Here is a 13,336-nt window from a genome sequence, read left to right on the forward strand (position 1 = left end):
CAACTTATATTGACCATGACTGATTTATAAAAGCAATAAAAGGGTAAAACATCCAAGGGGGTGAATACTTATGCAAGGTACTGTATCTACCATCATGTGTGATGCAGAGATATTTTAGTTGTGGGAAGGAGCTGTATTTTCTCCACCTGATCTATTTGCAGAAACCCTCTACCTACACTTACCCATCCCCACCACACTGCCATGCATTAATCCTACCCCATAATGTAAAACATTGCCATCATAGTTTTCTGCTCCACTGCTCTAGTTAATCTGTATTAGTAACATTACAAGCACACCGTCTACCCGCTGAGCTATGCTGTCTTCCCAGCTTCTCCACTATTTATTTTGTATGTCATGTCATGTCATGTATATATCATCTTATGTTTGAATGTATTGTGTATGTAACAGTGAAGATTTGGTTTCTTCCACTTGCATCCTTTTTGTGCTTTTCTTAATATACTGAGCATGTGCATATGTCATGCTGTTGGGGAAATAGTGACCACTAGGGGATATGCATGTTGTACCGAGTGGCTCTCCTCAGAGTTAGAAGGGTTAGAGTTACGGTGAGTTGTGCATTAAGAGAGCTCCCACTATTAGGCTAACTTAGAATGCAATGACTTAACGTCCTAAAAACCATACTGATCATGGATTTGTGTTCCACATTCTGTCACTATGTAAATAGTGTGTTTGTTTTAGTAATTATGCACATCTGAATGTATATATTACCGAAGTTCATATTAACATGTGTGCATAGCTAATATTTCATCTCCCTCTTAAATTAGCATTGAATGTTGTGATCCACGCTGCTACGCTTAGGAGTCCCAAATCATTGTTATTTGCCCAGGTACATGTTTTGTATTGTCTATTAATATTTATATTGTATTTTGTTATTACAATTGGATATTGGACTTTATGATTCAACTTGAATTGACTATCAGAGTTAGGAGGATAAGAGTCACCTATTGAATGTTGTGATCCACGCTGCTACGCTTAGGAGTCCCAACTCATTGTCATTTGCCCAGGTGAATAAACTGGATAACTTCACCCACGTCTCCTGGCTTCACTTCGTTAAAAAACTACACAACGCAGACGAATTTGTAGGGGTTACATGTACATCTGCCACATGAATGCAAACATGCTTATCCTCATACGTGTATGAATCTGCTGTTTCTGATTTCTGCCACCCACCACCCCATTTTCAGATCTCCACCTCTCTATCCGGCTGACTCCAGGCAGATGCACGCCCCCTGTCATAGGATCCAATCTAGTCGTCAACATGACAGGGACATCTTACAGACCCTCCAGGATTTCGCGATGGCGCCAATTCACGCCAATTCAACGATTACCCGCGAATTCAGCGCGACGTAGCAATTTTAACACATCACCGCAACTTTCCCGCAAATTTGACAAATCATTGTCGTCTCCCACAACTTTCTCCTGCCCAGCAGACACGGTGCAGACACTAGCAGAGTTCTAATCCGTTGTAAAAAATGAGAATGGCTACAGCATGGAAATTAAACGCAGTTTTATGTGTAGGCTGAGATATTCATAACATTTTATTCAGTCTTACTTGTGGTCCTTTTGTAATTCCAACAGGTGCACTTCATTGTGGATAAAGTAAATCCTACTGTTCCCCCTACGTGTTTAGCATAACGTAGCATAACTAGCTATGTTTCTAGATAACTGTCCAACAGCTGTTGCCATTCCCACAAGACGAACATTTGAATGGTGTCAAAGGTAAAGTCCTGTGTTCGTTTCCATAACAACAATACTAACAATATACATTTTCTGACCTAAATAAGCAGAGAGCAGAACAGCCTATTATGCTGCATTTTTATAGTACTGGTAATCTTTTGTTTGGCATGTTGGTAAGGTTATTTAGAGGACCATTTCTCAACGGTTTGGTTCTTTAGAGAATGTTTGTTTATTAATTATTTATTTTTCAACAAATAACTCAACTATAATTACAAAGGGAAATAAGCAACTTTTTATCGCAACCTTCACTTGCTCCCGCAATTTCATCGCAACAAACACCTAAAAACACTGCAATTTTCACAGCAACTTTTGGGAAAAGCCCCCGCAAAATCAGTAATTTAAGGCCGCAACTATCACAAAAAAGGCCCGCGAAATCCTGGGGGGACTGATGGACAGTGTCAAATATTACAAGTAGGCTGAGAAAGTTTTGCATGGTTGCAAACTTCCAAACATTTGGCATGAGATTGACAAAGACTGCTGGAACATTTTGTCATGGCATCAATTTCTGTATTCACATTCTAGCCTATGACGGAACTTTTGGCGTCCGTAAAAACTACAAATGTCCAAGAGACACTTGGAAAGCAGGCACCTATATATAAGCCAGCTACTGTCCCAGCTAGCAAGGAGAATCGGGCCGCATCCGTAAAACCTGCGGCACCGTCGGTTGAGTTGCGGAAACGGCTGAGTCGTGGCAATCGCAATCGACTGCCTACTGTAGTGCGCAGCGGGAGCGGGGGGATCGAGGTGGGGGGTTGGGTTGGTGAGGGGTGTAGAGGGGCTTGGCTCATATACGGTTTGCCGACATTAAGCCGATTTCAACGGCTCCCGTCTTTTATTTGTTGTTAATAATTTTTTTATATTACCCTCAATTTGTGTGATTCATGTGTGAATTCCAATAAAAGCAATTTTTGTAATTTACTCAGTGAAATGTCTTACACTGCAAAAAATAGCTTTGAATCACTCAGTAGTATTTAATTGAATTTCAAAAGATACAGAAAATGAGTAAATTTTACTCATGTGGAGATCGTGATTTCGTCTTTGACGGTTTGAAAATTGTAGGACTGTATGCTATTTCCACACGCTACACCACGCCCACTCAAAGCGATGGAATTTGGTTGCGTCGCTGGTATGGATTCGCACCGTTATGCTGCTATCTAGTTTTAGGCTATTCTATGTATAACATATGAGATGTGTTATGTTAAAAAACTTGAACTTGAACTATTGTTGGCCAAGGACACTAAACGTTGCAATCAGGCTATTATCCCTACGCAGTCGAACGTTATTTTTGATCTACTGCAAGTTGGGAAAACAAACAGCTTAGCCCAAGTTTGTTGCACTGTAGCCTAACTTAAACTGAAGTTGATTCAGATAGTCGATGTTGACTTTGTTTCTACACAGCATATGAAGGACTAAACAGCGTCTAGCTCTATTATAACAAATAAATGGGGTTTCCAAATATAATGTAATGTAGGCAACTGCCGGCTAGCCATGCCGCCTCTTTTCTTAGCTAGGACCTCTAGCTAGCATGTAGCATAGCCCAGTTGACTAGAGACCGCCGCTTTTCTGCACAGATGTAGCAGTACATTTTACTGTCAGGTGAATAATTGCAAGTTACATTTACAGCATTTAGTTTTCTGAGCGTAAATTGCCCTCGAGTAACGTCAGGCTATATGAGGGTTAGCAGCTATGTTGCTTAAAGAACGCTAGCGAGCGAGAGTTGTGTTGCTGCAGTTTAAACGATTAGCAGCATGCGCTGCTTCATATTATATTTTATTAACTTTTCATGGAAATGCCGCTACTGTTTGTTTTCTGCACGCTACGGCTGGTGTTATGCTAATTCTAATTTTATCAAGGCACTGTCAGACACGTAGTCTCGGTTTGACGTTGTTCACAGTAGCAACTATGCTCCAATGCGGCCAGGTTATGTTCTTTTTCAGTTTTTCACTCGCGCTCATTGACTGCATCTCATGTATTTAGACTGAGCAGCCTGTGAATGCTGAGGTCGAGCTTGAGCATTACAAAGACTCATAGTGAGGCGATAGTTGTTTCGTCTGCTTGTGATTACATTGAAAGACTAGCCTAAGCTGCATCATTTTATTTTCTTCTAGAATGTATCACGTTGTCGAATTTGTCAAGAGCAACGAAGTCGAAGTTGTGCCATCAAAATGGCTCAATGGGGACAACGGTTTCTGGCCTCCATGCAAAACAATAGCCTAGCTCTGTCCCGCAAGGCTGCGCAAAGACAAGATGAACCTACCTCTTTGTGGGCTCTGTACAAAATACGAGTGCTTTATTCTCATGGTTTATTATACGGCTCTTCAGAACGTTCCAAAAAGTACCGTTGATTTGAATGGGCCATCCCTACGTCATACCTAACATTAATTCCTGCTAACATACCGCTGCGAAAAGATAATGACCACTGTCATTGGCAACGGGTTTTGTACTTCTAATTCACATCTTTCATATCATTCCGCCAGAAGTCCTGTCATTTTAACGCAACAGTAGACAGTACTGCGCTGCGCGTTGGGGTGTTGTTCTCCCCGTCGGGAATTATTTTTGGAGAATGACCTCCGGACAATACATTATCCCTTACATAGTAATGCTTTTACCCTGTTAGTTATTAATGTTTTCTTACTGAAATAGCAAGCATTAATCCTCCCATCTGAACCTAATCTGTATCGTCTTGTATTTATGCTAACAGAATCATATGAACATGCCCTGGCAAGTTGCCTGTGGCAACTGTACAGTCTGATCTGCAAACAGAAGCAGAAGATGACCTAGTTCCTGAAAAGAAAGAATCGGTAATGAGCCATACAGCACAGTGAGATTCAGTTCCATCTGTGTTTTTGCTTAATAAGATTTGCCCTATTTCTGGCAAGATTGTACAAGAAATGTACAAGATACCAAGTGGCTCAGAATGTTTTAACACTTTTTGTGTCGTCTTGAATGTGTGTAGACTGCTGTTATTCAACAAAGAGGGTAAAACCAGTTTTGATTTTGTGTCATCTTTAATCAACCAGAGGCTGCAAAAGACCACAAAGCAGTGATGATGATGATGAAGCCCCGGCACGCAAAGAAGCCCCAGCACGCAAGTTTCAGCCAGGAAAAAGATGTACACGCAACTAGTGAATGCTCCCCCGATCACAGCCCCTGAAGGTAAAGACTACTTAATGTTGCACCTTAAGAACACTGAACATAAAAAGTTTAAAGGGAAAAAAACAGTTCCTCAATTGCAATAGGATAGCACTGCAATTTATTCTCTCTCAAAGGGTAAAGTAAACGAAAGTGTTACATCCAATTTTCCAAGCTATTTATTGGCCCTATGAAAGACCAAAAGGTCAAAGACGTAGTGTGAAGCTACTTAGAACAATTTGGAGATGTAATAGGGGTGATATACAACAGTTAGTGAAGAGTATACATACTCAAAAATAAAATAACACTAAGATGTATTTAACCACCACCAGAGAAACATCAGGTATATAATCTGAGGCTGGTCAATAGAAGACATGGAACCACCAGTTATCCATAATTTCCTCTTGAATTTCAACAGACACTTCATAATAGGTATAATTAGGTATAATTTGATTACATTGGACCTATACTGAATCCAAAATAGGAGAATATAAAAAATATAGGCCTACACTGTTAATACAAATAGCACCAATACAAATATAGACAGTTTGAGAGGGTGCATGTCTGCAGAAGATATGATTTAAAGTGAAGTAAAACCTGTGCTTTCATGATGTAGTCCTGGTTATTAAAGGTTAGTTTTTTTTTTTCAATCTTATACATAGGCCTGCCTAGTCAATGGTATCGTATAGCCATTTTAAAATAACTTCTAAACAGTACCAAATATGTATACTATATGCAATGGTCATAGCCTATGTTTTTGTAATCCTGTTTTGCTCTAATGCAAGGGCACTGATCAAATACATTATTTTTAATATAGTTTTCAGCTAAAAGTATCCTGTACGTTTAAAAGTAATTTACTATACCTCACCTTGTTTTAAAACAAATTAATATAATGCACAGATAACACAATACTATTATAAACAATGATCTAGCAAGTAGTCAGAATCAGACTTTATACTACAACACGACAACACTAACTACGACAATTAGGCTACAATAGCTTTCAAACACGCTTTCAACTATTTTCCCGATAATTACAACAAATGCAACAAAAACTCGTTCCATAAAAAAGGTTTTTATATAACCCAGACGATTAACAGGGCTGTTTGTTGTAAAAACCTTTCATTTGATACAAAAAATGTATTCCTCGTTTCTTTTTACTTCCTGGGGTTATTGTGGGTTATCGTGAACTTGCCAGAAGCGGGCCAATTCCATAACATCCGGTTATCCATACTCGGGCAGCAGCGTTAACCTAGCGGGAATAGAAAGTTCAAACCGGATATGAAAACTGTTAGCCAAAACGGCTAAAAGTTAGCCAAAATATCAAAATAAAAGTCCCGCGATTTATACGGATCCACAGCGGTTAACAATGGGAATCCCTAACAATAATGATAATGAATTCCATGCAACCACCGAACGGTCGAAATTTCGCCTTTTAATGTATAAGAATGAGAAATTAATGAAGATGTTTGGTGGAAACCTTCCAGATAGTTCAAATTACATGATAAAAGTAGCCTACTATTTTTCAATAGCTCTAAAAATGGCTCTATCTTTTTCAGGAGGATATATGACAGACACGAATGGAGAGCACACCTAATATTCAAATAGCTGAAATAAAAAAACAAAATCTTGTGCACCCTCAACATGGGGGTAAAATGACATCCTGACAACATGACCTTTCAAATGACATATGATTTACAGGGCCTGAATCGCTTTTGTGGCATTGGCGGGGCATCTTGTGCCCGCTGCACCATTCGCCATAGAGACAAATGGAGAGCACACCTAATATTCAAATAGCTGAAATAAGAAAACTAAATCTTGTGCACCCTCAACATGGGGGTAAAATGAAATCCTGACAACATGACCTTTCAAATGATATATTATTTACAGGGCCTGAATCGCTTTTGTGGCATTGGCCGGGCATCTTGTGCCCGCTGCACCATTCGCCATAGACACGAATGGAAAGCTCACTATTCAAATAGCTGAAATAAGAAAACTAAATCTTGTGCACCCTCAACATGGGGGTAAAATGACATCCTGACAACATGACCTTTCAAATGACATAAGATTTACAGGGCATGAATCGCTTTTGTGGCATTGGCGGGGCATCTTGTGCCCGCTGCACCATTCGCCATACACATAAATGGAGAGCACATATGACATAGGGGTGGGCGATATATATCGTCTGCGATAATATCGTCATTGTTGTTCAAACGATGTGCAAAATTACATTATCGAGTATTTAAATGACTTCGCCAAAAACAATGACACGCACGGGGAAACTTTTCACATCATGTTCTTAATATAGCCTACGGAGCAGCAGCGCTCCCCACAGCACGGCACTCACACGACTAGTGGGCCTACGTGATCACGTGACATGACTTCTCACATCCACTTTGCAACAGGTTAGCAGCGCATGGTGATGTCTGTTGTGCCTCCGTTGGTGTAGCATAAAACGTGAGTTTTATTAAAACATAGCATGTGTAATGTGTAACTATTTCATTCCGTTTGTTAACCTCTCCTGCTGTCCGTCGCTGAACGTAGTTGAATATTGCAGTGGAGTAAAATGCTCCATGGCCGAAGTAGATTGCATGTTATTAACTTCAGGGTTAAATTCCCTTCCTTTACGTCTGCTGCTGGTTAGTAAGTACAGACAGCAGGAAAGGTTAGCAAACGGAATGAAATAGCTACACATTACCCACGCTATGCTTTAACAAAACTCACGTTACTCACATACTGGTTAACACTTTCACAGCATATAAATGTTTGTTGCTACATCCAAACTATGCGTCACCGTTGTCCCTCACGGTGCACCTTAAAGGAGCCGCACCATTTTACTAAACGTTATTGCAATGTGAATCATTTAATTTAAATATGCTTATTGTGTACTCTTGTGCGTTTAACAGCGCTTGTTTGTGAGAGAGAGCATTTAACTGTTGATGCCCTAGTTTAATAAAGCCAGGCTATTCATAAAAAACGTACGTCAATGTGGCATTAGTACTATGAACAGTTGAGAAATTGATTCCGTGGGGCTGTCGGACCGGGCCGGGCTCGTACAGAAAAATTCTTCCCGATCCATGCTCTAATGCTCATGTATTTGTATTTTTATACAATCCTAGACAGAATTTTAAGTTTAATAAGGCCATAAGAACTGCTATTGATGTGCAATAATTCTCATGGATGCATGGAGCACTTTATTACAAGAGTTCAATATATCTGCATTGCAGTTCAATTAAGTTATTTTTGTTTAAAGACAATAAAGAAGTGTTTTCCTTAAACATTGTGCCCATTATTGTAATCTCCAAGAAGGTATAACTCTGAGAATTCCAATCACATTTTTTTTTTAAATATCGTCTAATTATCGTTATCGTCAAAATGAAAAAAATATCGAGATATTATTTTTTTGCCCATATCGCCCACCCCTAATATGACATTCAAGTAGTTGGAATAAGAAAACTAAATCTTGTGCACCCTCAACATGGGGGTAAAATGAAATCCTTATAACATGACCTTTGAAATGATATTTGATTTACAGGGCCTGAATCGCTTTTGTGGCATTGGCGGGGCATCTTGTGCCAACTGTGCCATTCGCCATAGACACGAATGGAGAGCACATATTCAAATAGCTGAAATAAGAAAACTACATCTTGTGCACCCTCAACATGGGGGTAAAATGACATCCTGACAACATGACCTTTCAAATGATATATTATCTACAGGGCCTGAATCGCTTTTGTGGCATTGGCGGGGCATCTTGTGCCCGCTGTACCATTCGCCATACACATAAAGGACACAGGAGGAAGGGTAGGAAGGTAGCAGGTGTAGGGACAGTTGGAGGAAGGGTAAGTGGTGTGTTTCCACTTAGTCAGCCTGCTCTTTATGCCACTGTGTCTGGAGGGGATGTGGGTGTGTCTCATGTCCGTCGTACTGTGTCTGGAGACGTGGATGCTGTTGTGTCTGGTGGCGTGGATGCTGTTGTGTCTGGTGGCGTGGATGCTGGTGTGTCTGGTGGCGTGGATGCTGGTGTGTCTGGTGGCGTGGATGCTGGTGTGTCTGGTGGCGTGGATGCTGGTGTGTCTGGTGGCGTGGATGCTGGTGTGTCTGGTGGCGTGGATGCTGGTGTGTCTGGTGGCGTGGATGCTGGTGTGTCTGGTGGCGTGGATGCTGGTGTGTCTGGTGGCGTGGATGCTGGTGTGGATGCTGGTGTGGTAAGTCTGTGGATTCTGCCTCACTCAAGATCCTCCCTTGCTGATGCTCTGTCCTGACATTCAGTGTGGTCTCATCTTCCCCTGTTTTGCCAGTCTGTCCTGATCTCATCTGGGTCTGGGTCTGGGTCTGGGTCTGGCTCCGGCTCTTTGGATGCAGCTGATGTATTGGGCTCATCATCTGTCTGATTATATATTATTATTGTTACCATTATTATTATTACCATTATCATTACTATTATAATGTCCACTCAAGGGCGTAACCACGCATTCTTCCCATACTGAGAAAGTACCAATCTGTCCCCCCCAATATACAACAGAAAATATGTTAAATATTTGTTCTCCTTTTATGAACCCTGTCAATGGATCGGTCTCCCGTTATGTCCTATTTATTTTCAATGTATTTCCGTTTGTTAAGAAAAACATAAGCGTGTGACTCCCCCCTCCTCACTTGTGTGAATTTGTTTGAATCCACCTTGCGTCGTTCTGCGTTGTCATGCTTACCTAACACTTTTCCAGACAGTAAGGAAGTTGATACCGAGCTTAATGTGTAAGCAGATAAAACATGTAGCCTCATAAAATCAGAATATAAAATGATAGATCTATAACTAGCTAGTGAACTCTAGCCTACAACGTTAACCTACTCACTTGAGCTGCAAATCCCTATCATGCTAAAGTATAAATAGCACCTTTCTAAGCAGATGTCTTCAACATTTGTATTGTTATAAATGTGTTAATTTCTCTTTAAAACCTACTAGAGGACACTATTTAAAAGGATATTTTCAAAAAAATCTTATGGGGGAGCATGCCCCCTGACCCCCCTAGTTTTGCTGGGTAACAGGAAAAATAATAGGTTTTATCTAGGAGCTTAGCCGACCCAAAATATGGGAACCTTGATTTGCCCCTGCCATGAAGGTTAGTCGCTGTTCTTCTGATAAAATGACAAGTGGTAACAAGACAGGCATGCTGAAAGCATTGGCCAGACTAGACGGGGACATGCTCTGGACATGCTGGTGATCAGGTGTGAAATTTGAATGTAAGACTAGACTTACAACATTAGTTTTAATCTAGGCCTACTTTTCGCACATTTAGAACATAATATCTCAGAGATATTACACTATTCCTTTAGATGTGAATTCAAGGAGTCAATGTAGTCCTCGAAAAACTATGTTCTAAATGTGCGAATGTACATATATAAATATAGAATTGTAGGCAATGCACGTCATTTTTATTTTTTATTTGGACCCCCCCAATGTCTATACCATGGTTACGCCCTTGTGTCCACTCATCTCACATCTGGTGATCAGCACTTAAGCCTACCGAATGGTGCAGCGGGCACAAGATGCGCCGCCAATGCCACAAAAGCGATTCAGGCCCTGTAAATCATATATCATTTGAAAGGTCATGTTATAAGGATTTCATTTTACCCCCATGTTGAGGGTGAAAAAAAACCACTGGCAGGCAAACTAGCTGTCTCATTATTTAGGCTAAACGTGGCAAACTGAGTCTGGATTTATGAAGATTGTAATTAATTCATAAAACGTGATGATTGTTCGTTTGTTATACATTTCTACAACTTAACTCTCACATTTTCGACGTCAACGCAGTTAAACAGCACTAAAAACAGAAGTGAGCCATGCTGAATTTGGAAGATCAGTTTATAGGCTATTAAAGTGCCAAATATCAACAAATAAAACGATGCAAAGCCGTCACTACGTTGCCGATGGCTCCCTATGCTGTAAATGACTGAGACACGCTTGCAACGTGTGTCCATTTTACTAACAATTTCTGCTGTTTATACTATTAGATGTCCTAAAATATTGAAGACAGACGTTAAAATGATTCTAGCAAGACATACCTACAGTCAAAAGTGTGATTTCTGTCAACAAATCGAGTTTCAGGAGAGCGTTTAATTGTACTTTTATTTTGACGGTATATTCTGCCGTTTCTGACTGACCGGACGTCTTATTTCCGCTACAGAAATTTTTAAATCCGCTGGTTTCACGGAACTACGGAACTTACTCGGGCCGCATTCGCGCCAGAGGCTCGGCCCTGAATCGGACCTAGATTCACCCCGAGTCTCGGCCGAGTGTCACTGCCGCAATAGCGCCGCTTTCGGGTCGCGGACTTTTTGCTAGCTGGGGTATGTGACTAATACATTTCAAACTAGCAGCAGGGAGGACTGAGGCGAACAGGGACGTGCAGTGAGGTTCGGAGCTGGTGAGGCACAGAAACCGGAAGTGATTACGTCATTTTGAGCTCTAGTTTAAACTATATATATAATATATACATGTATATATGTCTATGGTTTTAAAATTGTCATCTGATCAGAACTGAAAAAACGTTGTTTTATTGTCTAATACCATTATTTTCAAACGATTGTTTTTTTTATTGTATTATGATGAGTTATTAATAAGATATTAATAGTTGCAAGCTAGTGTATGTAGCCCTCCCACCAATGATATGGATCATTTCATTTTGTCTGGAGAAAATATAACTACGGTGGTGGGATGCTAATTTAAATTACCATTTAACCAACTCGGACAGCTTCGAAAAAACAATTCCATATTTATTTAAACAACATATTAACATGTAAACAGTTAAACACCGCATACATAGCACACAATACCAAAATGTTCTACTGGCCAGTATAATTTAAAGTTGGTGCACTTTCGTTGGAGCTCATAACCGTCAGTTTGAGGTGAAACAAAATTAATCCACTCACGATTATCAGTATAGATCAGTGGAAATCCGTTGTCCTCTTCTTGAGTGAATGCAGTCAGTGGCTAGTTTAGCTCAGGATTAGCACCTACCTAGTCTGCTCACAACTTCAAGGCAACTTTCCTGCATCAACAGCCTTTAGCTTCTTTAGGTTCGTGTTGCGCATGAATATGTAGTCCCGTTGGGAAACGTGAAATACTCCAATGCAAATGTGTAATACTACTGTGTTAACTTAAAATACTTAAACGTTCTTAGTTAATTCAACATGCCTCCAGTCTTGTTTGGACTGAAAGTTCAGTTTTGAGAACAGCTTCAGGTTAGCAATGCAATCTTCCATTTTCGCTGTCAAACTCAAGTAGAGAAGTGAAGAAGAAAATCCAACGTCAGATTATATACCCAACAAGTGCCCTCTCGCTCGCCACCCTTCTTGAATCCTTGGTAGTGCGTGCCTCCCTTGCAATATTTTTCAATGCGTTTTCAGCTCAACTCAAAAGGTTCTACGCTTGCGCACGCATGCGTAAAACCCAGTTTGGAGTGATTTCGCAATCCTAGGTGTAGGCACCATAGACATGTATACATGTATACATGTCTATGGGAGGCACTGCCTACCCTGCCCATAGACTGCAATGCATCTGCCTCCCTTGACCGCACGTCCAATGTTCATTGGCTGATCACTGGGAACCTTATGCTCAAATTCAGCGATTTTGATAATAAAAATGCTCGAAATGATCGGAATCATGCAGAAATGACATTCGTAACACAGATAACTAGAGAAATATGAATATTTATTTTATAATACATAAATATATATGATTATTATACAAAAAAAATATATTTTTTTAATATTTTTTTTTTTTACTTTTCAAAATGACAGGTGAGGCTCTGCCTCCCCTGCCTCCTATGACTGCACGTCCCTGGAGGCGAATAGTATCCAAAAGCCGAAAACCAACGCAACTCTTATACTGTGTGACTCTTATAACCCCCCCTCCCGCGGATCATGTAGTGATTCCCGATTACAAGACAGCATGTTGTGTTAAACAAATGTCACAATCATGCAGCGTCCGTGGCACAAGTAGGACAATATTCTTTATTGTGTTGTAAAGAAAGTGTTCTGATTATTTACTGATTATTTTTGTGAAAAATAGGAGAACGCTATTGTCCACCTGATTTAGATGCGCAGAGGTGAAGAAAGTAGCCTAGACAAGTGAAACGCGAGTGGGATATAATTCATTTCACTTACCCTCTTGAGCCGACCAATGAGGACTACCGTTTAATTGGGATAACACGTCCTCCGGTGATAGAGCAACGAACTCTTCCCATATATTATGCGTGTAAAACTCTACGGTGTGCGCATTAGCAATGTGTAATGCAATGGAAAGGAAGTGCTGTACATCATCTATTTTTCTCCTAACAGTAGGGAGTGGTATTTCTAAATCTTCCATCTTACATCTACTTACATTTGGTTAAAGATAGTAGAAAGACAACGTCAAAGTTTCGTTAAAGAAGAGCGTCGTTAAATCAGT

General features: G+C 40.3%; 1 protein-coding gene across 1 annotated transcript in view; it reads right to left on the reverse strand.

The window, feature by feature from the left end:
- mettl25 (methyltransferase like 25) overlaps positions 1-13,100 on the reverse strand; it is a 44,155-nt gene extending 31,055 nt beyond the window's left edge. The window contains 1 exon segment of the mRNA XM_080851753.1: positions 13,054-13,100. The gene's annotated coding sequence lies outside the window, so the exon portion shown is untranslated.
- Positions 13,101-13,336: the final 236 nt, after the last annotated feature.

The sequence above is a fragment of the Sprattus sprattus genome, assembly GCF_963457725.1.
Source record: "Sprattus sprattus genome assembly, chromosome: 14".
Taxonomy (NCBI): Eukaryota; Metazoa; Chordata; class Actinopteri; order Clupeiformes; family Clupeidae; genus Sprattus; species Sprattus sprattus.